The sequence below is a fragment of the Ursus americanus genome, chromosome 12, assembly GCF_024610735.1.
Source record: "Ursus americanus isolate L20-20 chromosome 12, mUrsAme1.1.p, whole genome shotgun sequence".
Lineage (NCBI taxonomy): Eukaryota > Metazoa > Chordata > Mammalia > Carnivora > Ursidae > Ursus > Ursus americanus.
In genome coordinates this window covers 29,804,460-29,830,350 of record NC_142138.1, presented here as the reverse complement: position 1 = coordinate 29,830,350, position 25,891 = coordinate 29,804,460, and the positions used below count along the sequence as shown (strand labels likewise).

The window sequence follows — 25,891 nt, the reverse complement described above, 5'->3', positions numbered from 1 at the left end:
GTTGACCTTTTCTAATACTCCCAAGGCTATTACTTCCCACGTGTGTGGTTGTGCAGTGTCCTTGGAAATAAGATGAACCTATCTAAAGCTCCTGGTTCAGCGAATGAATGTCGCAAGTGAATGTTCGCCTGAAGAATTCTACTTAAAGTCACTCTCTCTTCCAGTTAGACCCTGAGTTCAGAGACGGAAGTTGTAACATTAACAGTGCTGGCGGGATTTATAGAACTGTGCAGGTTTGGATAGCATTTTGTGAAAGCTAGTAAGAGCCCCAGAGCAAGGGGAATGTAATGTTCCCCATAATTCCCAGGACTTTTCTTTCTTTTCTTTTTTTTTTCTTGTTTTTTTAAAGATTTTATTTATTTTTTTTGACAGAGAGAGCACAAGCAGGGGGAGCCCCGGCAGAGGGAGTGGGGGAAGCTGGCTCCCTGCCTGGCGGGGAGCGGGGTGTGGGGCTTGATCCGCGGATGTGGGATCATGACCCCAGCCTAAGGCAGACGCTTAACCTTAATCCAGTGCGCCACCCAGGTGGAACTAGGATTTTTCATTTTTATCGCTACCATGCTAGTTTAGGCTCTCATCAGTCACCACTACATCTTGTTAACTTGCTAAATAATCTTTTTTGCCTGGTAAAGGCCGGCCATGATCTCGTTCTAATTTAGCTTTTTCATTCCTATATCCTGTTATTGTAGTTTCCTACAGGAACCTTCCACTTTGTCCTCTGGGGATTTATGATGTATTTATTGAGACTGGGCATAAGGCAGAATGTTAATTATGTGCCAAATTCAAAGTCGAAGTACCAGGCAAATTCGGAACAGAGAGAACATAGTTTGTCCTGGAGTCATTAAGAAAGCCTTCTAAGAGGGCTTGAAGTAAAACACAAAGTGGACTGTTAAAGATGGGTAGGATTTAGTGGGAAAAAAAAAAGATGTGTAGGATTTGACTAATGCACCCCTAATTTTTTCAATTTTATTCTGAACGTTTTAAACAACAAGGAAGATGAACAAAAAATACAAAATCACCCTTATGCCCATCACATAGATTTAAAAATTGTTATTGTCCACTCATATGGAATTTAAGAAACAAAACAGATGAACATAGGGAAAGAATTATTATTGTCTTACTTATGTGTGTGTGTGTTTGGTGTCATTTTGTTTTTGTCAGAGCCCTAAGTTGAAACCGTAAGATACTTCACTTCCCAGTATGTTAGCTGTACATCTCCTGTGAGGACGTTGTCCTATATAACTACAAAACTTTTATCACACCTAAGAAAATGAACTATTATTCTCTAATATCATTTAATATCCAGTCAATATTTAGATCTCCCCAGTAGTCCTCTAAATGCCTTTTGTATGTAGTTTGTTTTTGAACCAGGATCCTATCAATAATTACGTATTGCAGTGGGTTTTAACTTTCTTTGGTCTCTTTTAACCATAAAATTTTAATCTAATCTCTTTACTAATACCTCCCCCCAATAATTTTGATATTTTTAAAGAAACAAAGCCAGTTGTCCTGAAGAATCCCGTATTTCTAAGTTGTCTGATTGTATTCATTTTTGCTTCTAAACCTCGTATCTCCTATAAACTGCAAGTTCCTGGAGGCTTGAGTAGTTTACATTAAACGTATTTTGCAGGACTACTTATTAGGTCATACTGTGTAATGTCAGGTTTATCTCACTGTTACTGGTAAGTTTGATTGTTTGATTAAGGTAGTAACAGGCAGTTCTGTTGTAAAGGTATATTTTTCCCTTTGCAGTTAAGTAATGTATAGGATGATATCATGTCAAACAGTATTTCTAAATTTTGCTCCATGGTAAACATGGAATCAGCTCTCAATGAACACTTTTTTAGTTGGATTCTGTTCCACAAAACTTTTACTATATTTTTAGGTGAAATAATTCAAATAGCTTCCCGGTGTTACTTCATCCCTTGCCATCTCCCCCTAACTGATGGGAATATGACATAAAGAGAGGTCATTCTTAACCCCAGTGGTTATGTGGTTCTTAACCTGGGACCCTTGAATAAGCTTTAGATAGATGTGAAAATCCTTTGGCGTTAAATGAAAATTTGCTATGTATGCATACATTTCTGAGGAGAAAATCCTCGCACAGGTAAAGTAAGAATATGCGTTCAGATGCTGATAGTGTGGTAGATGTGATGGAGGGAGTAGTTGGAGGTTTTCTTCAGGTTGTTTTTGTTTCTTGATCAAATAGGGAGAAGTTATCGGTAGAGAGTGAGGAAGTGTTGGAAATTTGAGGAAAGAAGAAAGTGAAAAATTGATAGTACAGACTCCTCTTTCTTCAGAGTTTCTGGAAATTAGGATGTGAGGGGATGAGGGCCAGTGCGGAGGGGTGGGTTCGATGGATTGGCATGCCTAGTAGGTTTGAAAAATTAATGAAAATGAAACATTGGAGAGAATGAGCTGAAAAGATTGAGGGTTGTCAGGTAGAGGAGTACAGTCACAAAGACAAGGTCTAGGTTATCATCATGGAAATAAGTAGTTGAAACAGAACAGAGAACAAAGTTATTGTAGGAAAAGAAGTCAAAGAACTAAGAGGCCAACTTAATGGAAGGATCATCTGTATGGGTACTGAAATTAGTAAAACCTGGGTCATCTGGCTGGCTCAGTTGATAGAGCGTGCAACTCTTGATCTTGGGGTCATGAGTTCAAGCCCCACGTTGAGGGTAGAGGTTACTTAAAAAAATAAATTATTAAGAGTTATGACCAAAGTTTGAGATAAAGTGACTTTGAGCCAAGTGCAAAACTCTCGGTAGTATTTATATTTTTTCTCTCTCTCAGTTAAATAAGAAAAAATGATGATAGAACTGTAATAATCTAATGTGTTTGGTGGGAAACAACACCATTAAGCTTTTGGGTACCTGATTTTTTTTCTCTTGCCTTTTTCAAATAGAACTCTTACTCTGTTTTTCTAGAAATAGTAATAAAGCCACACATACTGCATTATATTAGTAGGAAAAATTATTTAATAGAAAAGGGATTTTTTTTTAAGGGGGGAGGATGGTCAGAGGGGGTGAGTCTTTTTTTTTTTAAAGTTATCTTAGTCACCATACAGTACATCATTAGTTTTTGATGTAGTGTTCCATGATTCATTGTTTGCTTATAACACCCAGTGCCCCATGCAGTACATGACCTCCTTAATACCCATCACCGGGCTAACCCATTCCCCTCCCTCCTCCCCTCTGAAACCCTCAGTTTGTTTCCCGGAGTCCATAGTCTCTCATGGTTCATCTCCCCGTCTGATTTTCCCCCTTCATTTTTCCCTTCCTTCTAGTGGGGGAGAATCTTAAGCGGGTCCATGCCCAGCACCGAGGCCGACCTCATGACCCTGAGATCATGACCTAATCCTAGATCAGGAGTTGGACGCTCAACTGACTGAGCTACCCAGGTGCCCCTAGAAAAGGAACTTACATTAGTACCTCTATCAGGCTTCTGGGAGTCACTTAAGGCTTTGCTAATCTTGACTTTGAAAAACCAGTTTCTCTTTCCGTGACACTTTTGTTTTTAGAGCAAAGATCTTACTTAAAAATTGTTGATCCCACTTTAAACACTAGATGTAGCTGTTTGGCTTAGATCCCAGGAACTAATCTTTATGGTGAATTTTTCTTCTGAAGACCTCTTTTACACGTGAAGGATTAATCTGTGTATTCGTGGAGGGGGGGGGGTTGTGTTCGTTTTTGTTTTTTTAACTTGCTGGCTCAGGAACTTCAAACGATCAGTTTTTCCCAAATAAGAGCAGAGTGTAAATTCAGATTCTAGTTTGGACCACAATAGGTAAAGGAACTATGTTTCACTGAAAGGTAAAACCAGTCTTTACTTTAAGCCAGAAAACAGAGAGGAGCATGTTAGGGACAGGGGCAGGATTTCCTGGGTCCTAGGAACTGATAAAAGGATGAAGAGAATGCTTATGAGATCAGATTAGGTGCATAGTGCTTAGTAAATGTTACCTTCACAGGGAAAGGTCCTTTAGAAACCAAGGAGTAGAGAGAGCACAGTCCAGAGCCAGAGGGAGAGGACTATCCTTGACAGATTCTAAAAAGAAGCTGAAACTACCTCAGCCTGAGCAGCAGTAATAATAGAATTCTTACTTAGGCCAGAAGTCAGAGTAGCATGGTCATAAAAGGTGATCACGCATAAAGTGATTATCAATATCAACAAGGGCTGCATATAGGTACCTGGCTTGTGAGCTAATTTCAGCATGAAATTAGTCTACTAGAGACGTCAAGCACTGGCTTCTCTCATACCCTTTTGTGGAAATCTGCTCTGCCTACAGTTTGTGGTTTCAAAGGAGTTGTGTCCTGATCTATGTGAACCTTCCTGCCTCTTGACCACAGCTGTTTGGACTAAAGGATGGGCAGTCTGACATAAGGGAAGTCAGTTCATGAGCTGATCAGCAATTTACCAGTGGCGTGACAAAAAGATGAATTTAGCTAGTCAGGTTGCCTGTCTTGGGAATTTGAATCAAAGAAAGTGCAAGAGGTATCTGTTGGTAGTGGGGCAACTGTCAACCCACCAATTAAACAGCTCATTATGTTCAAAGTTATGCAAGTTAGAAGTTATAGAAGAACAGAAACTATGAGCATTGGAAGCCAGTGGGTAGAGGAAAATGGAATTACCACGAAAGGGAGGCAGATGAAAGCCTCACATCTTCGGGGCGCCTGGGTGGCACAGTCGGTTAAAGTGCCTGACTCTTGGTTTTGGTTCAGGTCATGATCTCAAGGTCATGAGGTCAAGCCTAGCATCGTCAGACTAAGCTTAGAATCCACTTGACTTTCTCTGTGCCTCTCATTCTGTTCCTCCCCCCTTCTTGTGCTTTCTGTCTCTCAAATAAATAATCTTTTAAAAAGAAGCAAACCCTCACATCTTCAAATGGAGATGATTAGTTCTTTCCAGGACCTGCCTTCCAGTTCAGTTGTCATTAGGTCCTATTGTGCTTAGGTGCCTTGTCCAAGTTCCATAAAGTCCAGTTGTATCTGTCCAGGAAAGCTTAAAATCAGTTGAGCAGGTCTTTTTTTTTTTTTTTTTTTAAGATTTTATTTATTTATTTGACAGAGACAGTGAAAGAGGGAACACAAGCAGGGGTAGTGGGAGAGAGAGAAGCAGTCTTCCTGATGAGTGGGGAGCTGATGCGGGGCTCAATGCGGGGCTCGATCCCAGAACGCTGGGATCATGACCTGAGCCAAAGGCAGACGTTTAACGAATGAGCCACACAGGCTCAACCCCGGTTGAGCAGGTCTTATAGGTCCTTGTAACCAGAAAAAGCAGAAACCATTTCTCTTTTTCCAGAGAGCTATGCTAATCAAGCTAAATTGTACCTACTTGTATTCTTATTATATAAACTCATCTGTTTCTATATATTGGAGCTCTTATTTAGCAGCTTTATTAAAGTAAATTGATGTACAATTAACTCACATTTAAATTATACGATTTGATGAGTTTTGACATATTTATATACCTATGAAACCATCACACGATTAATTTAACATTTTCATCACTCCAAAGTTTCCTCATGCCCCTTTGTAATCCATCCTTCTCTTTATTCCTGTTTCCAGGCAACCACTGATCTGTTTTCTGACACTGTACCTCAGTTTATATTATTTATATTATTTTTGAATTTCATATAAATGGAATCATACAGTATGTATTCTTTCCTGGCTGACTTCTTTCATTTACCACAATTTTGAGATTCATTCATATTTAGAGTATCACTGGTTTGTGCCTTTTTTGCTGAGTAGTATTCCATTGGGTATAGCACAATTTGTTGATAGACATTTACATTGTTTCCAATCTGGGGCTGTTATAAATAAAGCTGCTGTAAACATTTATGTGCAAAAGCAGACATTAATGTAGTAGAAAATAAGCGGTAGAATCGATAAAAGCTGATTCTTGAAAAAAGTAATAAAATAGACATGCCTCTGGCAAGGCTGATACAGATAAGAAATGTTTAAACAGTTTTATAAATTATAAGAGATAGTATGATTTAGGGAGATTTAAAAAAATTTTTAGTGGAAATTTTAAAATATCACAGGCAAATGCTATAAAGAGTTTTATGCCTCTTTTCTGGGTGAGTGGTAGCAGGTGCACCCTCGTGACATGCAGAATGACGCCCATGAGCTCCTGCACCTGTTCCTGGCCTGGAAATGCTCCTCCAGCAACCGCATCATTGGCACCAAGGGCCACGCATGCATCCAGATGAATGTGGCTGAGGTTGACAAGGTGACAGGCAGGCTCAATGTCAGAAACCTCCGCTATCTGTGGGGCCATTTGCAGGATGGGTGAGTCAAATGACTCCATCCTCTGATTGACTAAGGCCCGTGGGATCATTTCAAAGAACTTCTGAGTGGAGAGGATCACGGCTGTGGGATAGTTGTCATAAATAAGTAGTAACCCACCCCCTCCCCAAAAGAGTTTTATGTCAATAAATTTAGAAACAGACGAGACATACTTTTCTAGAATTATGTAGAAATCAAGAAGAAAAATTGTATCAAGAGGAAAGAAAGAAATACCTGGAATAAAATAAAGCGTTAACTAACCTGCCAACTATCCTACCTCCAGAAGGTTTGTGATAATTCTTTGCTGTGTGAATATTTTGAATCTGTAATTCAACATATGATTCAACAGGTAGTTCCCATAAGTCTAATCTTTCTAAATATTATATATTTTTAAAAAATCAATTAATTAATTTTAAAAAAGATTTTATTATTTGATATAGAGAGCATAAGCAGGGGGAGTGGCAGAGGATAGAGAGAAGCAGGCTCCCACTGCAGGGAGCCCAATGTGGGGCTCAATCCCAGGACCCCGGGATCATGACCTGAGTTGAGGGAGACGTTTAATCGACTGAGCAACCTAGGTGCCCCCCAAAATTTATTTATTAAAATAGATTTTCAATAGTCAAAATCTCAGCATTTACTGTTTATCTGATATTTTATCTAGTTTAAGGAGCTAGGATCCAAAGTGTTACCAGCAGCCTCCTGGGGAGGAAACTAGAGCAAGGCCAGCTGGTTGTAGGTGGAATATTGCCTTTAGTTTGGAACATAGGGCCTATAGAGTCCACAGCTGAGCTGAGTTGTTATAGAAGGTCAACACTTGTCAAGGAGATTACCTGTCAAGGGGATTATCAGTGAGTTAATTGGATGTAGCTGACACAGCAATTGTAAAAGTATAACCAGAGTCTTCAACTGAGAATCAGTTTTACTTGCCAGAAAGCTATGTATATTTAGTTATAGAGATGAAGAGTCATTGACTGTAACCAGGAAAGTCTCATGGGTTCAAAGTTAAAACTCTGAGATTAGGGCTGTAAGTGATTGAGTTACTAGTATGTCAGAATCATAGTGCAAGAAAGCCTCAAGATCAAAGATTAACAAAGGCAAGTTTAGGCAGGCATAGGCAAAGTACAAGGAACAAGGAAGATAGTGGACTGGCACGATGGTCAGTTGTTTTGACAAGGTCTTAACTGACTTATATTCGAAATAAGAATGATTCATCTGATTATAAGTACTCACTATTTAAATATCTCACAAATAAAGGTATGCATAAAGAAGAAAATAAGCAATGGTTAAAGTTAATATTTTGGTATATGGCCTTTAGATTTTTCTCTGTGCATAGAACACATTTATATTCATAATCTTTTTACAAAGTTGGATTTTCCTACATAAATAATTTTGTATCTGCATTTAAAAATGAATATTTTTGTATGAATATATAATTGTCATCATTTTAATGTTTCCATAAATATAACTTAATTTTCCAATTTCGTATTGTTGGACATGTAGATTAATATTTTTATTTTTATAAGCACTGGCATAATAGCCATTTTAAACTGGCATCTCTGTGTATTTGTCTAATTATTTCCTTAGTATATATTACTGGAATTCATGTACTTCCCAGGTCAAAGGGACTAATAAACATTTTTAAGAATTTTGATATAATTTCATATATATATAATGTTTTATCAGTTTACATTCCCACTAGCCTAGCCTTGTCAGAAACAAATATAATATTATTGAGAGTAATAATAGCAAACATCTATTAAATAATTACTATGTGCCAACCACATGTCAAATAATTTGTTACTAAATTAGCAATTTTTTCCCAGTCTTACTTATTTTTAGTCTTTGACAAATTAATAGGTGAAAATTTGTAGCTGGTTTTAATGTGCATGTTTTGATTAATGATTATATTAGATTTCTGTGTGTATTAATCTGTCCAGCCTTTTGATATTTTTCCATTGGAGTAATATCTTTCTTTTGATATTTCTGTTCTGTTCTCCAGGCATATATTTGGAAACCCCTTACATGTAGTATTTTTCAGGTTTCAGAACAATGGCAAGAGGTTAGGGCTTTCATAATAACATTGTAGATGATTATCAAGTTAAGGCGGAAAGAACCTTTTATTGGTTTTTCATTGGCTATGTTTAGAAAGGTTCCATCATTATAAACATTATTTTCTATATATACATATTAAAAATGTGATCAGTTTTCTGTTACCACATGATGTGAAAAAAACTGGTCAGATTCTCACCAAAATTTGAAAGTATGTCTGGAATAGTCTGCCTGAACATATACAATTGGTAGCAGACATAAAATTTATTTAAGGGATCCCAGGAGGCACCATAAAGATGTAAGCTGCCATCCTCCAGAAAAGCTGTAACTGAGATATAGAGAGAAGCTTGCCAATTGAGAAACATTCCACATGTATTAGAAGCTGTGGGCAGCAACTGGCAGTTAGGAAGAAAAAGAAACAAGGTATTTTATCAATCCAATAGAAGAGAGGAAAAAGGAACAGAAAAAGAGAAAAGATTGGTAAACAGGACATGAAGATAATATGACAGAAATGAGATAAATATATCACTAATCATGAAATCATCTTCTGAAAGATTATCAGATTTGTTACTTGCAAGAGATATACATAAGACAAAACCATACAGAAGGAATAAAAATAAAGAGATGGAAAATACTTGTATGTAGTTAACAACAGAACCTACACCCATAAGGGGCAAAAATAATAGATATATTGGAAAGCTGACAAATCTATAATCTCACTAGGAAATTTTAACATACCACCATTAGAAATTTTTTTTAAATGATTTTATTTATTTATTTGTCAGAGAGCACAAGCAGGGGGAGCAGCAGGCAGAGGGAGAAGCAGGCTCCCTGCTGAGCAAGGAGCGTGATGTGGGACTCAGTCCCAGGAACCTGGGATCATGACCTGAGCTGAAGGCAGATGCTTAATGACTGAGCCACCCAGGTGTCCCCATTAGTAATTTTAAAAAAAAATTTGTTTATTTTAGAGCACATGCAAGAGAGTGGGGGGAGAGGAAGCGAGGGAGGGAAAGAGAATCTCCAGCAGACTTCCTGCTGAGTGTGGCACCCAATGCAGGGTTCCATCTCACGACCCTGAGATTGTGCCCTGACCTGAAACCAAGAATCAGCCACTTAAGTCAGCTCTGAGCCACCCAGGTGCCCCTACACCATTAGAAATTAGTAGCTAAATCAGAAAATCATGAATAAAATAGATTAACAACAAAATTAGCATGTATGATCATATATACGTTAGTGTACAACAAATAGAGAAAATAAATTTTTGTATTAAAGTGCACATGGAGGACACCTGAGTGGCTCAGTCAGTTAAGTGACTGCTCTCAGCTCAGGTCATGATTCCAGGGTCCTGGAATTGAGCCCCACATCAGGCTCCCTGCTCAGCGGGGAGTCTGCTTCTCCCTTTCCCTCTGCTCCTCCGCCCCTCATGCTTGCTCTCTTTCTCTCTCAGATAAATAAACAATAATAAATAAAATCCTTTTTAAAAAAAAAAAAAGAGAACAAAGCCTAGAGATACATTTGGAGTTAACCCTTTGCCTGATTGTGGAGGCTAAAGATAATCTGTCTATACCTTGTCTCTGAATGTCTAGAGGATGGCATTGAAGTATGACCTCCTAATTGCTTTCATTGTGTATGGGTAGAAATCCTATCTAACGTGTCTTCCTCTGTCCCTGGAGCTGAATTTCTTACTTTCGCTTGAATCCCTAGTGTTTGACCATCCCCTCAGAGTTTGTTCCCTCAGAAAACTAGAGACCAGTTCTAATCCCCAACTAGATGGCTATAAACTGTTTTAAGTTAGGCTACTATAACAAAATACCACAGATTGAGTGGCTTAAATAAGACATTTATTTTCTCATAGTTCTGGAGGCTAGGAAGTTTGAGATCAGGGTGTCAGCATGGTTGGATTTTGGTGACACCTCCTCCCTTGCAGACAACCACCTTCTTGTTATGTCCCAGCATCATCTTCTCTCCTCTTTTTTTTTTTTTTTTTAAGATTTATTTATTTTTTTTTTTTTTGAGAGAGAGAGAAAGTGCATGTAGGGCAAGGGGCAGAGGGAGAGGGAGAAGGAGTGGGAGAGAATCTCATGCAGATGCCCTGAGTGTGGAGCCCAAGTCAGGGCTCTAACCCACAGCCCTGAGATCATGACCTGAACTGAAATCAAGAATCAGACGCTTGGGGCGCCTGGGTGGCACAGCGGTTAAGCGTCTGCCTTGGGCTCAGGGCGTGATCGCAGCGTTCTGGGATCGAGCCCCACATCAGGCTCCTCTGCTATGAGCCTGCTTCTTCCTCTCCCACTCCCCCTGTTTGTGTTCCCTCTCTTGCTGGCTGTCTCTATCTCTGTCAAATAAATAAATAAAATCTCAAAAAAAAAAAAAAAAAAAAGAATCAGATGCTTAACCAACTGAGCTACCCAGGTGCCCCCTTTTCTCCTCTTCTTATAAGGACACTAATCCCATTATGGGGGTCCCAGGACCTCATCTAAATCTAATTATCTCCCAAAGGCCCCACCTCCAAATACCATTGGTTGCCATCCCAGTGCAAAAATTTTTCTTTGCAAAAATGCCTCTAACTAAAGGTGGGTCTGGAAGCTAAAATTGAGTCTAGGTTCTGCTAGTTAAGATCTGCAACCTGGTGCAGGGAAGGAAGGGACACTTTTTTTTTTTTTTTTTTTTTTTTTGTAATTTGCTAAACATACTGTATGGGTTAACAGAAACTTGATTGCCCTGGCATCTTCTTATCCAATTACTCTTGTTTAATCTAGTGTCCTCTAAATATTCTTGAGAACACAAAGTAAATATTTTCTAAGATTTTCTTTTGCTTTTGGCACAAAAATTAGTTGTGTGAAATTTTATCCTCTTCTTTCTTAATCATCAGAACATTGCTCTCATTTCTTGCTGTACATTTTTATATAGGTTTGCTGTTGTTTTTTTTTTTTTTCTCCTGATAGTTTAACCTTCAATAAAGAGATCTGTAGCTTCTACTCTTTACTGAGGTACAGCATAGACCCTTTTGCTCATCTATGAAGGTGGAAGGTGAGGTGATTTGTAGGGAGGTTAGGAAAGTTCCTGGTATATTTGAGATTCTATTCCTGTTCTCAAGACAGTGAAGAAATTGCTCAAGCAGTTAAGGCTGAGTGTCAGCAAAAGGGTGTGTGTGTATGTTTTGGGGGTGTAGGAAATATAATGGGAGGATTTATAATGACATCGGGATTCTGAAAGCAAGAGAGAGAAACTTTCATTATTCAGATTGACAAGATTTCCCAAATATTGGCTTCTAGGGATTCTATCTATCTCAGCCATCACCTCCTATGTTGGGGCAACGTGATGGTTTGACATAGGATCTCATTTTTGTCCTACATTGGATGAGGCTCTCCAGTTAAAAGTGAGAAACTCTAGGGGCTGCCCCAGGAGACAGAGTAGCAGGTCTTGTAGCAAAGTTTGTTGGAGTGTATATGAAAAGCCAGATGGGAAACTAGATGTAGAGAGAATAGACCATAAGCAGGTAATCAATACAGTGCCCTAAGGTATAGGGAATCCAACTACCAAGCTTGTGGATTCAGAAAGGAGACTGGGTCAAGATTAAGGACTGGGACATCAATAGAAATGAAAAATTTATTGATTTATTTATTTTAAAGATTTTATTTGAGAGCGAGTGAGAGAGAGCATGTGCACACAAGCAGGGGGAACAGAGAGGGAGCGGGAGAAGCAGGCTCCCCACTGAGCAGGGAGCCCGACTCGGGGCTCGATCCCAGGACCCTGGGATCATGACATGAGCCAAAGGCAGACACTTTAACCAACTGAGCCACTCAGGTGCCCTAGAAATGAACATTTTAAAAAGATTTTATTTATTTATTTGAGGGAGAGAGCGGGGGAGGGGCAGAGGGAGAGGAGAGAGAGAATCTTAAGCAGACTCCCCGCTGAGCACAGAGCAGGATTCGGGGCTCCATCTCACAACCCTGAAATAATGATGTGAGCCGAAATCAAGAGTTGGATGCTCAACTGACTGAGCCACCCAGGTGCCCCAGTAGAAATGAAATTTAAGGAAGCATCACCTGATTGACAGTATTTTACCTGCCAGTGTGCAAACACTCGAGAAAACAGGAACAAATTGGATAGGAAATTTAATTTAAAAGATTATGTTTAAGGGGCCCCTGGGTGGCACAGTTGGTTAAGGGTCTGACTCCTGGTTTCAGCTCAGGTCATGATCTCAGGGTCCTGGGATCGAGCCCCGTGTTGGGCTCTGCACTTAGCATGGGTTTGCTTGGGATTCTCTCTCTCTCTCTCTCCCTCTGCTGCGCCTGCTGGTGCTGTCTCTCTCTCTCTCTTTCTCTCTCTCAAACAAATAAATCTTTAAAGAAAAAGATTGTGTTTAAGACCTTATACTTCTATATTGGTCTTTTCTTCATTGAAAGTTAGATGTCCTTTCATCTATAGAAGGGTAAATAGGAAAGTTTGGAAAAAAATCTATATCTGTCAATTATTTTAAATGTAAATGGATGAAATTCTCCAATTCAGTGGCTGATGGATTAAAAAAATAAGACAAATTTCACCTTTAAGAACACACATAGACTGAAATTGAAAGAATGGAAAAAGATATTCCATGTTAATGGAAACCAAAAGAAAGCAGGGGTAGCTATACTTATATCAGACAAGAGACAAAAAAGGTCATTTTATATGGTATATGGGTCAATTCATCAGGAGGATATAAAATTTGTAAATAATTAAGCACACAACATAGGAGCACTTAAAAATATAAAGCAAAACAGATCTGAATGGAGAAATAGCAGTATAACAATAGTAGGAGGATTCAGTATCCCACTTTCAACAATGGATAGATCATCCAGACAGCATATCAATGAAAACATAGGTCTTGAATTACATGTTAGATCAGGTGGACTTAACAGACTTTTACAGAATATTCCATTCAACAGCAACAGAATATACATTCTTCTCAAGTGCACATGGAACATTCTCCAGGGTGGATTATATATTGGGTCACAAAAGAAGTCTCAATAAATTTAAGAAGATTGAAATCAAATCAAGCATTTTTTCCAAATTCAGTGGTATGAAGCTAGAAATCAGTTATAAGAAAAACCTGGAAAATTCATGAGTATGTAGAGATCAAACCACATGCTACTGAACAACCAATGGATCAAAGAATAAATCAAAAGAGAAATCCCCAGAAATATACTGAGACAGATGACAGTGCAAACGGAACATACCAAAATTAGGGGATGTAGCAAAAGCAGTTGTTAAGAGAAGTTCATGGCAATAAATGCCTCATTAAGGCAAAAGAAAGAGTTCAAATAAACAACCTAGCTTTATACCTCAAGGTGTAGAAAAGAAAAAACTAAGCCTAAATTGGTAGAAGGAAAGAAATAGCAAAGACAGAGTAGAAATAAATAGAGACAAAAAAGATAATAGAAAAGATCAATGAAATTAAGAGCTGTTCCTTTTTTTTTATTTTGTTTTTTTTAAAGATTTCATTTATTTGTCAGAGAGAGAGAGAGAGAGAGAACACAAGCAGGAAGAGTGGCAGGCAGAGGGAGAAGCAGACTCCCTGCTGAGCAAGAAGCACAATAGAGAACTCCATCCCAGGACCCTGGGATAGTGACCTGAGCTGAAGGCAGACATTTAACCGACTGAGCCACCCGGGACTCCCAAGAGCTGTTCTTTTTTTGAAAAGATAATAAAAATTGACAAACCTTTAACTAGACTATATATATATAATATATATATTTGTGATTAGAAGTGTGTTTTGTGTGAAAGTAAACTGAACCAAGTTTTCCTGATACAATTATATATAGAAAATCTTAAAAATTCTACCAGAATTCAGTAAAGATTCAGGATACAAAATCAATACATGGAAATCAGTTGTGTTTTTATACACTAACAACGATCTATTGGAAAGAGAAATTAAGAAAATAACCCCATTTACAAAGCATCAAAAAGACTAAAATATTAGGAATAAATTTAACCAAGGAAGCAAAAGGTTTATCCAATGAAAACTATGAGACATTGATGAAAGAAACTGAAGAAGACACAAATAAATGGAACAATAATTCTGTGATCCTGTACTGGAAAATTAATATTAAAATAGCATGATGTACAATGTAAAATAGCATGTCTGTACAATGCAAAGTGATTTGTAGATTCAACACAATCCCTATTAAAATTCCAGAGGAATTTTTCCACAAAAATAAACAATACTCAAATTTGTGTGGCACCATGAAAGACTGAATAGCCAAAGCAATCTTAAGAAAGAAGGTCAAAGCTGGAGGTATCATACTTCCTGATTTCAAATCTATTACAAAAGCTATAATAAAACAATATGGCCTTGGCATAAAAACAGACACATCAATCAATGGAACAGATAGAAGAGCCTGGAAATAAGCCCATGCTTATATGGTCAATTAATTTACAACAAAAGAAAATATACTATGGGGAAAAGATAGTCTCTTCAACAAATGTGTTTGGGAAACTGGATAGTCACATGTAAAAGAATGAAACAGGAGCCCTGTCTTACACCATATACAAAAATAAACAGAAAATGGATTAATATTTGAACATAAGACCTGAAACCATAAAATTCCTAGAACAAAACATAGATGGAAGCTCCTTAACATTGGTCTTTGGATTTGACACCCAAAGCTAAGGCAACAAAAGCAAAAATAGTGTTACTACATCAAACTAAAAAAGCTGCTATGCAGTGAAGGAAAACAAAATGAAGAGGCAACCTATGGAATGGGAGAAAATATCTAGAAATCATAAAACTGATAAGGGGTTAATATCCAAAATATATAAAGAACTTCTACAACTCAATAAAAAAAACATTTTGATTAAAAAATGGACAGAAGAACTGAAAAAATATTTTCCCAAAGAAGTCACACAAATGCCCGGCGGGTACATGAAAAAGTGCCAAACATCACTAATCATCAGGGAAATGCAGATCAAAACCACAATGACGTGTCACCTCAAACCTGTTAGAATGGCCTTCCTGCAAAGACAAAAGTTAAGTGTTGTGAAGAAAAGGGAAACCTTGTGCACTATTGGTAAGATTGTAAATTGGTGCAGCCACTATGGGAAACAGTATGGAGTTCTTTCAAAAAATTAAGAATAAGACTACCATATGATCCAGTAATCCCACTTCTGGGTATATGTTCAATTTAATGAAAACAGGATCTCAAGCAGATGTCTGTACTCCCATGTTCATCACAGTGTTATTCACAATAGCCAAGATGTCGAAACAACTTAAGTACCGGTCAACAGGTGAATGGATATAAAAGATGTATTCATATATTTTTTTAGCCATGAAAAAGAAGGAAATCCTACCATTTGTAACAATAGAGAAGGAACTTGAAGGTATTATTCTAAATGAAGTCAGTCAGAGAAAGATACATATTGCATGATATCACTTACATATGCGATCTAAAAAAAGGTGAACTCACAGAAACAGAGACTACACTGTTTCCAGGGCCTGGCGGTTGGAGGAAATGGGAGATGTTGGTTAAAGCGTATAATTTCCAGGTATAACATGAATAAGATCTGAGGATCTAATGTATAACCTGGTGATTAGAGTTAGAATACTTTATTATACACTTGAAAGTTGCTAAGAGAGTAGATCTTAAATGTTCTCACCACAAAAAGAAATTTGTATTATTTGACATGATGGAGGTGTTAGCTAACACTATGGTAGTACTCATTTTGCAATATATGTTTACCAAATCAACATGTTGCATACCTTAAACTTACACAATAATGTATGCCAATTATAGCTGAGTAAAGATGGAGAAAAAACCCAGAAAATATAGTCAGAGACCAAGTATCTGAATTATTAACACTTTAAAAAATAATTTTATTTAGGGGCACCTGGTGGCTCAGTCGGTTAAGCTTCTGCCTTAGGCTCAGGTCGTGATCCCAGGGTCCTGGGATTGAGCCTCAAGTCAGGCTTCCTCCACGGCAAGGAACCTGCTTCTCCCTCTGCCTCTCCACCCCCTGGCTTGTGCTCTCTCTCTTGCTCACTTGTCTTTCTCAAATAAATAAATAAAATCTTAAAAAATTTTTTTTGTTTAATAATTTATTACCTTGAGATGTACATTTTTGAAACATACTTAAATACACATATGGTTAAATGACAAATTTAAAACTTTTAACTTCAGCTTTAAAATATACTTGCCTTATTAATATGTAAGATATTATATATGCTACATTAATTCATCAACTTAATACAATTTCAACAGTTCCCTTGATAAACAAATGGATAAAACACGTTCATCCTCTTTATATTCATATTTCTTTGTAATGAGTATATCACCCATTTTAGCTACATCTTTAACCAAAGCAATTAACTTTGGAATTCTCACAGAAGAACTAGGAGATAGGTAACTGAGAATGATCTATCATAGACCAGCATTTCGCCCTGATAGGACTCCAGTGAAAGTTGCTTATATTCTATGAGTACCTTTCTACATCTCTTTTATATTTGTGAAGTATAAGTGCAAACATGACCATGTATAGTAGCAGGACCTAAAGTTATTTGCATATCTCTTTTAAACTATGAACTAATGATCGATATAGAATGTATACAAATAAGAGATAGACACATGTATGATAAAACTACGTTTGCTTGTTTTTGTTTTCTGTATTTTATGAATTTAGATCTACTTAGGAATTGTCCAGGTAGTCTAAGATTATTTTAACTTAATTAAATTAATTTATACACTAGTCTATGTTCTCAGGGATTTTGGAAATCTTGTTTGAGGTTGAACTTAAACACAGTCTAATTCTTCAGAGAACTACGATATTTAAAAATTTTTATAGGTAGTATGAGCAAAGCTACTAGGACTGTATGATTTGTGGTTGTCTGAAGTTTATAAGGGTGAATCTTTCAAAAGATAGTTGAACCATAATTTTTATATGTTTGTAACTTTATACATTTAATGGCAGTAAAAGATCAGTATAGGAAATCAAGAAAGTTATAATTAATTAGGCTTTCCATGAGAAAATAATATTATGCTAACATGTTTTACACTATATTAAAATCAGGGAGAAAGTATAACTATTTTTAAACCCCAATTATCAAGCCCATTAATTTGCTCAAGGATTCATCTTGATAGAAATATAACCAAAACTTATCCTTATATAATTTCCCCTGTATTTATATGACTATCTAAAGTTTAAAACATTTGTTTAAAAGTATTGTTTTTTTAAATAATTTTCTCCCCACTGTTTTCTAACCTGATAACCACTGGTATTTCTCTGGCCCTTTTCTTAAAACTTTGTAACCAAGACCATGAATTTAATTTACAGTTAAGCAACTCCTTCTCCTCTTCCTTCTCTACTTTATACTGTTTTCTTCTCTGTCATTGTGTTAACAAAGTATCAACAAGCCTCTGAGGCTTTTATAAATTGTCAGCACACTGAAAGCATTCATCTGCTTTCTAAAGGTTATTGAATGTCTTATTAGTCTTTATAAGTCGACGAGAACAGGAGTTCCTTTAAATTTAAGACTTTATAATTACATTGTAAAATTTTCTTGAGAAATAGACAAAAATGTGCCATTTGTTTAGAAAATATTTCATATTTAGTAGACGAATCTTATAAACCCCTGAGCAAGGGAGGGAACTCTGGAAGAATGTAAGGTTGCTTTTCCTCATATTTTATGATGTGCTTTTTGGAGAGAACTTTCTGGACAGGGTCAACTTATAAGTTCTGTAGGATTTTGTAACACCTCATTATAGTTTACAGAAAGCTCTCCCTCACATCTTTACTTGGCTCATTCGTGTATATTTCCATGGGACTTTCTTATTTCTTTTCCAAGAGGAAGGAAACAAAACAAAATAAAACAAAAGCCATGAATGTTGAATCCTTGAGTTCTCAGATTGTCACAACGCCCCAGAGAAGCCAGAAGCAGTCATTCTCATTCCAATGACATTCAAGCTTGTTCACAAAATTGAAATGCACACCAAGCAAAGCTATTTTAGAAGCCCAGCTCTATTTTACAAGCTGTACAAAACCAGTTTTAATTTTTCCGTGTTCTCTTCCCTTTGAAGATCACTCTTTTTGTACTGAATATCCCTATAGTGTGCACAGGCGATAGATCTCTATTACCAACCAATCTTGAGAAGGTTCCCGAAAGAGAAAGGGAGATAACGAGAGGGAATCAGTCCAGCTACAAAAAGAGCTGCCAATATAAGCAGAGTGTTATAAAAGACTCATTTCCTTGCCTTACCCTTCTGTATCACACTTCTGTGTATGTCTTATGTATCTCTTCCACATTGACACTGGACTTGGCTGTGTGACTTGTTCCTGATAGATATCAGCAAATCCACACAAGCAGTGGTTTGATAAGCATTTGTGCGTTGAGTCTTACCCTTTCTGAACGCTACTGCCACAGTGTGAAGAAGCCAGCATGAAACACGTGGAGAAAGGCCCAGCTGGCCTAGGAGTCCAGTCCCTGCTGAGACCCCAGACATGACTGAGAAGTTGTCTTAGACTATCCAGCCCCAGTGAAGTCACAGATGATTGCAACTGCATGAGTGAGCCTTGGTGAGATCAGCAGAAGAACCTCAACAAAAATGTGGAGAAATAATAAATTGTTTCAATCCACTACGTTTTGTGTGGTTTGTTACACAGTAACAGATAATTTACATGTCTTTCTTTTCCAAAGAAAGGAAAGGGCTTTTCTCTTTCTTTCAATACAAAGACCTACAAAGAACTGACAAAAGAAAATATAGAGCATAAGACAAACAACATGAAGTTCTGGCAGTAGTTGGAAGAGTTGACGAATCAGGGAGGTAGGATGTCACAGGGGCAGTTTTTCAACTCCAAGGTTCAGACCAGCCAAGTTTGACTATATTACCTCATAATCTGGTAGCAAACAGATATCAGGAGATACCAGAATTTCTAAGACAGACAAGCAAACAAGACACATAAAGAACAACCAAATTCCCCAGTCTCCTAACACCTGTGAGACCTCCATGAAAACAACTACTCAGCATTATTTTAACAGCAATTTTTGTGGACAAAAATCAGATTTGGCAACACCCAGGTTCAGGCATGCAAGAGCCAACAAGTTTGATCCCTGAACAATAACACTCACAGGAGAAGTGAGAAAAGAAGATAGGACTTGCGGGATCTGGATGAGGTGCTTGCTTAGGCTGCGTGCTTCTGATGACTCAGTAGGCTTCTGATAGCTTAGAGTCATTTAGTTGGCTTAAAAACAGCTGGAAAACACACCAACAAACAAGCAAGCAAAGCAAACAGCTGAGTTTACTTAGATATGAGAGAGATAATCAACCATAGACTGGATGTCATTGGAAGAAAAATAAGGCAATTTATTAAAACAAGAACCATAGACTAGCAGTAGATCAATGAATCTTCTTTGCTGTCCTTGGACAAGTTAATTGGCTAACACCGAGCCAAAGAAGAACAATTTGCCCAGGAGCAGGATAGCAAGATTAATATTAGGGAAAGCAAATTCAGTTACTTATGGGTTATCTGAGAAAAATTATGATTTCAGCTGTGGAGTACGTTTGATCGCTATCTCTGTGTAAAAGAGTTTAGATCTTTCTTCAGCTTTTCCACCTTAGTTAAGCCTCCATTTCCTGCATCGTAAATCCACAGGGCAGAATTCTGAAGTTTTCCTGCTGTCTGCGGGGTTTATTTCATCTCATTTTCATATTAAGACTCTATATACATATTATAGCTTACATTACATTATAATGGCTTGTTTGTCATTATAATGACAAAGATTAGAAATATCATGGACATAAAGGTTGAGGTGGTTGTGTTCTGAGGTCAGGCTGTTGATGTGACTCCACTGTATTCATCTGTCTAGTGAGTATCTTCACAATGTCAATATTCTATGCATGTTTGATTGGTAAGTTGATAGAGTGAATTTTGGTTAAAAGTTTTATAGTTCTCAGGAACCCACTTCAGTGCTTTCTTCCTCATCAAATACTCTTAAAGCTTATAAAATAATGATTAGAACTAGAGCCCACTTGCTATGTTTTAATCACAGGTACTTCTGTGCTTCACTTGTGTGGTTTTGAAACAATGGTGGATATCATAGTCATTATACCTGTCACATAATAATTGCTTTAATTATAACTATTGACCTCTAATATTATGATGAAAGAAGATAATAAATATGGTGTCATAGTCTTTAAAACCTTTTCATTTTTTAATCATATTTACATCATAGAGATGTTGTAATAGTAAAGTGAGTTACTAGAATAATTGCTACATATTAACGATTATTATATAATTGTGAGAAACATTATAAAAGGGAGGTCAGGAGTGTGTACAATAATTTGGCAAGACTATATGAAATATGTAGGCTGAATTATAAGTATACCACTGTGGTACTAGATAATGGAAGAAAGGTAATTCACTATGCCTTGAATAAAAATGCCAACACTGTTCTAATGTCTTTTTGGAAAAAACTAATTCAAGAGGATCTAATGGCTTGTCCATTTAAAGGCATGCCTGTGTACCTTGTTGTGTTTTAATTCTTACAAATTTCCCCACAAAATTCTCTCTTTTTTTTTGATCAGTCTCATCTGTTCCCTCAATTTTAGATACTACTGGTAAATCTTTTTTTAAAGGTTTTATTTATTCACTTATTTACTTATTTAAGATAGCACAAGCTGGCAGGGGGAGGCAGTGCAGGGCAGAGGAGAGGGAGAAGCAGGCTCTCCACTGAGCAGGGAGCCTGATGCGGGGATTGATCCCAGGACCCTGAGCTGAAGGCAGATGCTTAGCTGACTGAGCTGAGTTAGCTGACTGAGCCACCCAGACACCCCACTATTGATAAATCTTAAATACATAATGGTCTTCTGATCTCTGGATTTGTACTTCAAATACTTACCTAGGTATATCATAAGCACCTCGATGAACACCTGTGAGTACCACAGAAACTTCCCCCCTAAGCGTGTTTTTCTTTCTATACTCCTGTTTATTAATAGTATGATTATCTGGGATATCATCCAAACCTAGAGACCTTGTCATCCTCGTTGATTCACACTTCTCCCTTATAGCCTCATCTAACAGTCATTAGGTGGGTTCACTGGTTGTGCTCTCCAGCACGTTTCTTCTCCATTCCTATTTCCTCTGTGTTGGTTTAGGTCTGTAAGCCTCTCTTGCCTGCTGTGCTACAATAATCACAAAATTCATGTCTTCTTTAATGTATTCTCTACATTGCTTCTAGAGTTTTCTCTCTCAAACATAGGTCTAGAAATTCTGCTTCCTTTCTTGAAACCTTCCAAGTTTCCTAGTCCCTTATAAATCAAGTTCAAATGCCTTATCATGGAGCACCTCGCTGGCTCAGTTGGTAGAGCATGCAACTCCTGATCGCAGGGTTGGAGCTTGGAACCCCACATTGAGAGTAGAGATTACTTAAAAATAAAATTTAAAAAAACAAAATGAAACACCTTATCATGCCCTAAATTCCCTTTTTGTTTGTATCTCAAAGCAAGTTTTCCTTATCTTTATTAGTACTTAGTACTCTGTATTATCATGATTATTTACATATCTATTTTCCATCTAGATATTCATTTCCTTATAAGTAAGCACTATGATTTATTTAATTTTATACTGCCAGAACCTAAGAGAGTACCTGGCATTCATAGTTGAAGTTCATTAGCTTTATAAATAATAATTCTAACAAATATTCATTGAGCTCTTACTATGTGCCAGACACTGTTCAGAATTTCTTTCACATGTAAGTAAGGAATTCTTCACAACAGTCCTATAAAATACATACTCTTAGTATTCCAATTTTATAGGCGAAGAAACTGAGATTCAGAGAAATTAGTATAATATGTTCCTAGCTACACAATTAGTAAGTGCCAGTACTGGGTTTTAGATCCAGACATTCTGACTTTAGAATCATTTTTCAAAATCACTATACATGTCAAGTGAATTGATGAATAAAAGAAAATCAAGAGAAATGTTTTTCATATATAATTCTAATCCATCTGTTCACATTTTTCCCAGCTTTAAAACATCAAATGATGCTGTCAAGTGGAAAATGCGCTAAGATGAACACACTGTTAGGAAACACAAATAAAAATAAAGCTAATACACATAGTGCTTATTCTATGCCAAACATTAAGATCCCATTCATTTGCTTTACACTTTCTTAATATAATTCTTTTTCCTAAATTCTTAAGTCAGTTCTTCAATTGTCTTTATGATCAATTTTAATTTCTCATTTGTAATAACTATAGGAGCAAACTTATTTATATTATAACTTCATAGGAGAAAAAAATGATCAAGACTTATCTGTAAAAATCTAATCTAAAAATCAATCGAAAAATTGAAAGGGGGGGGGCAGTGCCTGGTTGTCTCAGTTGGTTGGGCACCCAACTCTTGATTTCAGCTCAGGTCGTGATCTCAGAATCTGGAGATGGAGCCCCGCATTGGGGCTCATTGGGCTTGGTTCTCAGGGGGAGTTTGCTTTTCCCTCTCCCTCAACCCCTCGCCGTGCTCTTACTCTCGCATGGTTGTGCTCTCATAAATAAATAAATAAATAAATAAATAAATAAATAAATAAATAAATAAAATCTTCAAAAATTGAAAGGCAATTGAGAAGGTAAAAAGCCTGATTGATAAGTCCTTATTTTATTTTCAATGGCACTCAACACTGGTGACCACTCTTTCCTTTTAAATTGATTTTTCATTGACTTTGATATTATTATTCTTTTCTTGTTCTCCATTCTCTCTTACACTGATATTCTTAAGTCTCCTTTCCTGGTTGGTTTCTCTTTGTTGCCTTTTAATTGTTGATGTCACATAATATACACCATATCTTGGATTGGGCTCTCTGGAGATGGGGAATTGTATGCAGACTGTTTATTGGGGAGCATGCATAGGAGTTACACTTCTAAGGAAGTAAGGAAGATAGTGTTGGGCAGAAGAAGCTGACTCAGTGTGGTTGGAACTGAAGCCTCAGCCAATTCTACTCTGGAGCTGGGATGGCCCTTCAGAGTTACCCCAAATTGAGGCAAAAGATTTGAATGTATATCCCTGCGAGAGCCTGTCATTGGGTGAGGCAGTTCCCCCCAGCTAAGGCAATTTTAAAAGAGGAGCAGGAGCTAGAATCGTACAGTGTGGGAATGGGTGCATGGGCCGGGAAGAGGAAATCTGGGCAGAGCTCCCCAGTATTAATTACACCTACCCTGCCTTGTTATTTATAGGATAAATTTAAAACTTCATTCCATAATATAAAAGAACATTTACTTCCTAACCAACCCCTTGAGACTTCTCTGCACCTCTCCCTCATATTTCTCTTCTATGCCACGCTCTTTCATATCAACATGCCTCTCCATGAACTGATCCCTCTACATACAATACTCTGCCTGTTGGATCACCTCTGATTATTACTCATCCTGTGAGAGGCAGCTCAGATGTCACCATTGGTGAAATTCCCAAAACTGCTTGTCAAATCAAGTATTTTCACCTGTGTGCTCTTTGGACAATCCTCTTTTATAATATAAACTCGATAAAAGGCTAGGGCCCTACATGGCTCAATCTCTACACAGCTATATAATAGAAATCATCATATGGTAATAAAATTATTCAATAGGAGGAATTGTAGTATTTTACTTTCATCTCTCCAAAAATTTAAGATTCAATTTATAATCCACGGCGATGATCTGTTTAATCCCCCCCCCTTTTTTCCAATGATGTATTGTCTTTAATTCTGAGACTGTGTTCAAATCTCTCTCTATCCTTCCCTTTACTCTTTATTTCTTATTGAGGGGAAAACCCATATGTGCAGGTCCTGTTCTTCTCATTTTCTCATCTTCTTTACTCTCTTCTCTATACCACCTTCCTCTCTTCCATCCCCTTTCTTTTCCTCCCCTTCTCTCTTTCTTTTCCTTTATGACTTTATTGAGATATAATGCATGTACCTTCAAATACACACTTTTAAAATGCACAATGTAATGGTTTTTAGTATATTTACAGAATTGTGCAACCATCACAATTGTCTAATTGATGAAATGTCGAGCATTTCGTCATCCCAAAAAGAAACTCCATACTCATTAGCAGTCACTCCACATTCCCACTCCTCCCAGGCCCTGGCAGCCATTCATCTAACTTTTTCTATAGATTTTGCCTAATCTGTTCATTTCATATAAATGAAATAATAGAACATGCGGTCTTTTGTGACTGTCTTCTTCCAGTTAATATCATGTTTTCAAGGCTTATCCGTGTTGTTGCATGTATCAGTACTTCATTCCTTTTTATGGTTGAATATTCTAGTATATAGCTATGTACCACATTTTATTTATACTTATCAGTTGATGGAAACTTGGATTGTTTCTTTTTAGCTATTAGGAATAATGCTGTTATAAACATCAATGTACATATTTTTATATGAATGCATATGTTAATTTCTCTTGGAGATATACCTAGGACTGGAATTGTGGGGTCATGTGGTGACTATGTTTAACATCTGAGGAGCTCTCAAATTGTTTTCCAAAGAAGCTGCATCATTTCACATTCCCACCGGCAATGTATGAAGGGTCTAATTTCTCTACATCCTCCCCAATACTTGTTACTGTCCTTTTGATGATTACTGGTCTAGGGGATGTGAAATGATATTTCATTGTGGTTCAGATTTGTGTTTCCCTGGTAACTAAAGATGTCAAGCATCTTTTCATGTGCGCATTGATCATTTGTATGTGTTCTTTAAAGAAATGGCCACTTAGGGCCTTTGCCCATTTTAAAATTTGGCTATTTATCTTTTTATTATTGAATTGTAAGAGTTCTTCATATGTTGTAAGTCCCTCGTTAGATATATTATTTACAAATATTTTCTCCCTTTCTGTGGGTTATTTTTTTCTTTTTTGTGATGGTGTCTTTTGAGCAAAGAAGTTTTTAATTTTGCTTAAGTCTGATTTGTCTGTTTTTCTTTTGTTGCTTGTGCGTTTATCATCATATCTAAGAACGCTTGGCCTAATCCACAGTTATAAAAATTTACTCTTATGTTTTCTTTTAAGAGTTTTATATTTTTATGTCTTACATTTAAGTCTATGATCCATCTTAAATTACTTTTGTGTGTGGTGCGAGATAGGGATCCAGCTTCATTCTTTTGCATGGATATACAGTTGTGACAGTGTCTCATTTTGTATGACTAATCTAAAGCAAAAAAAAAAGTTTATAATTTTTCAGTATTTGAACTTACTGGTCTTGGATATTGTTTGAGAGGTCTTGTATTCTAGAGCCAGTTGTTTGGTGTCTTAATTGAAGATCTTCCACTTTTTGTAAAATACCATTTTCATTTTTAATCTTTTCCTTAAAACTTTCCAATCTAATTTTCATGACTGAAATAATTATTCTTTTATTATCTTTGTATATAAATTTCATTTGTGTTTGCAAAAATCCAATCCAGTTTATGACTGGCCAAAGTTAAAAACTCAGATCCTGTTATAAGTTATTAACACAATATTTGTTGGACATTTGATTGATGTCAAATGTGGTTTGATTTTATTAAATTTTTTTTTTAAACAGTTGAGAGTGTTACCAGAACTTGGGTTCGCCTTTTGGTT

The 25,891-nt window shown here is 36.9% G+C and overlaps 1 protein-coding gene and 1 pseudogene across 2 annotated transcripts in view; both read left to right on the top strand.

The window, feature by feature from the left end:
* Positions 1–25,891, top strand: part of SLC44A5 (solute carrier family 44 member 5) — a 382,764-nt gene that overhangs the window by 467 nt on the left and 356,406 nt on the right. The gene's annotated exons all lie outside the window — the stretch shown is intronic.
* On the top strand, positions 2–10,719 carry LOC148109162 (small ribosomal subunit protein eS21 pseudogene; annotated as a pseudogene).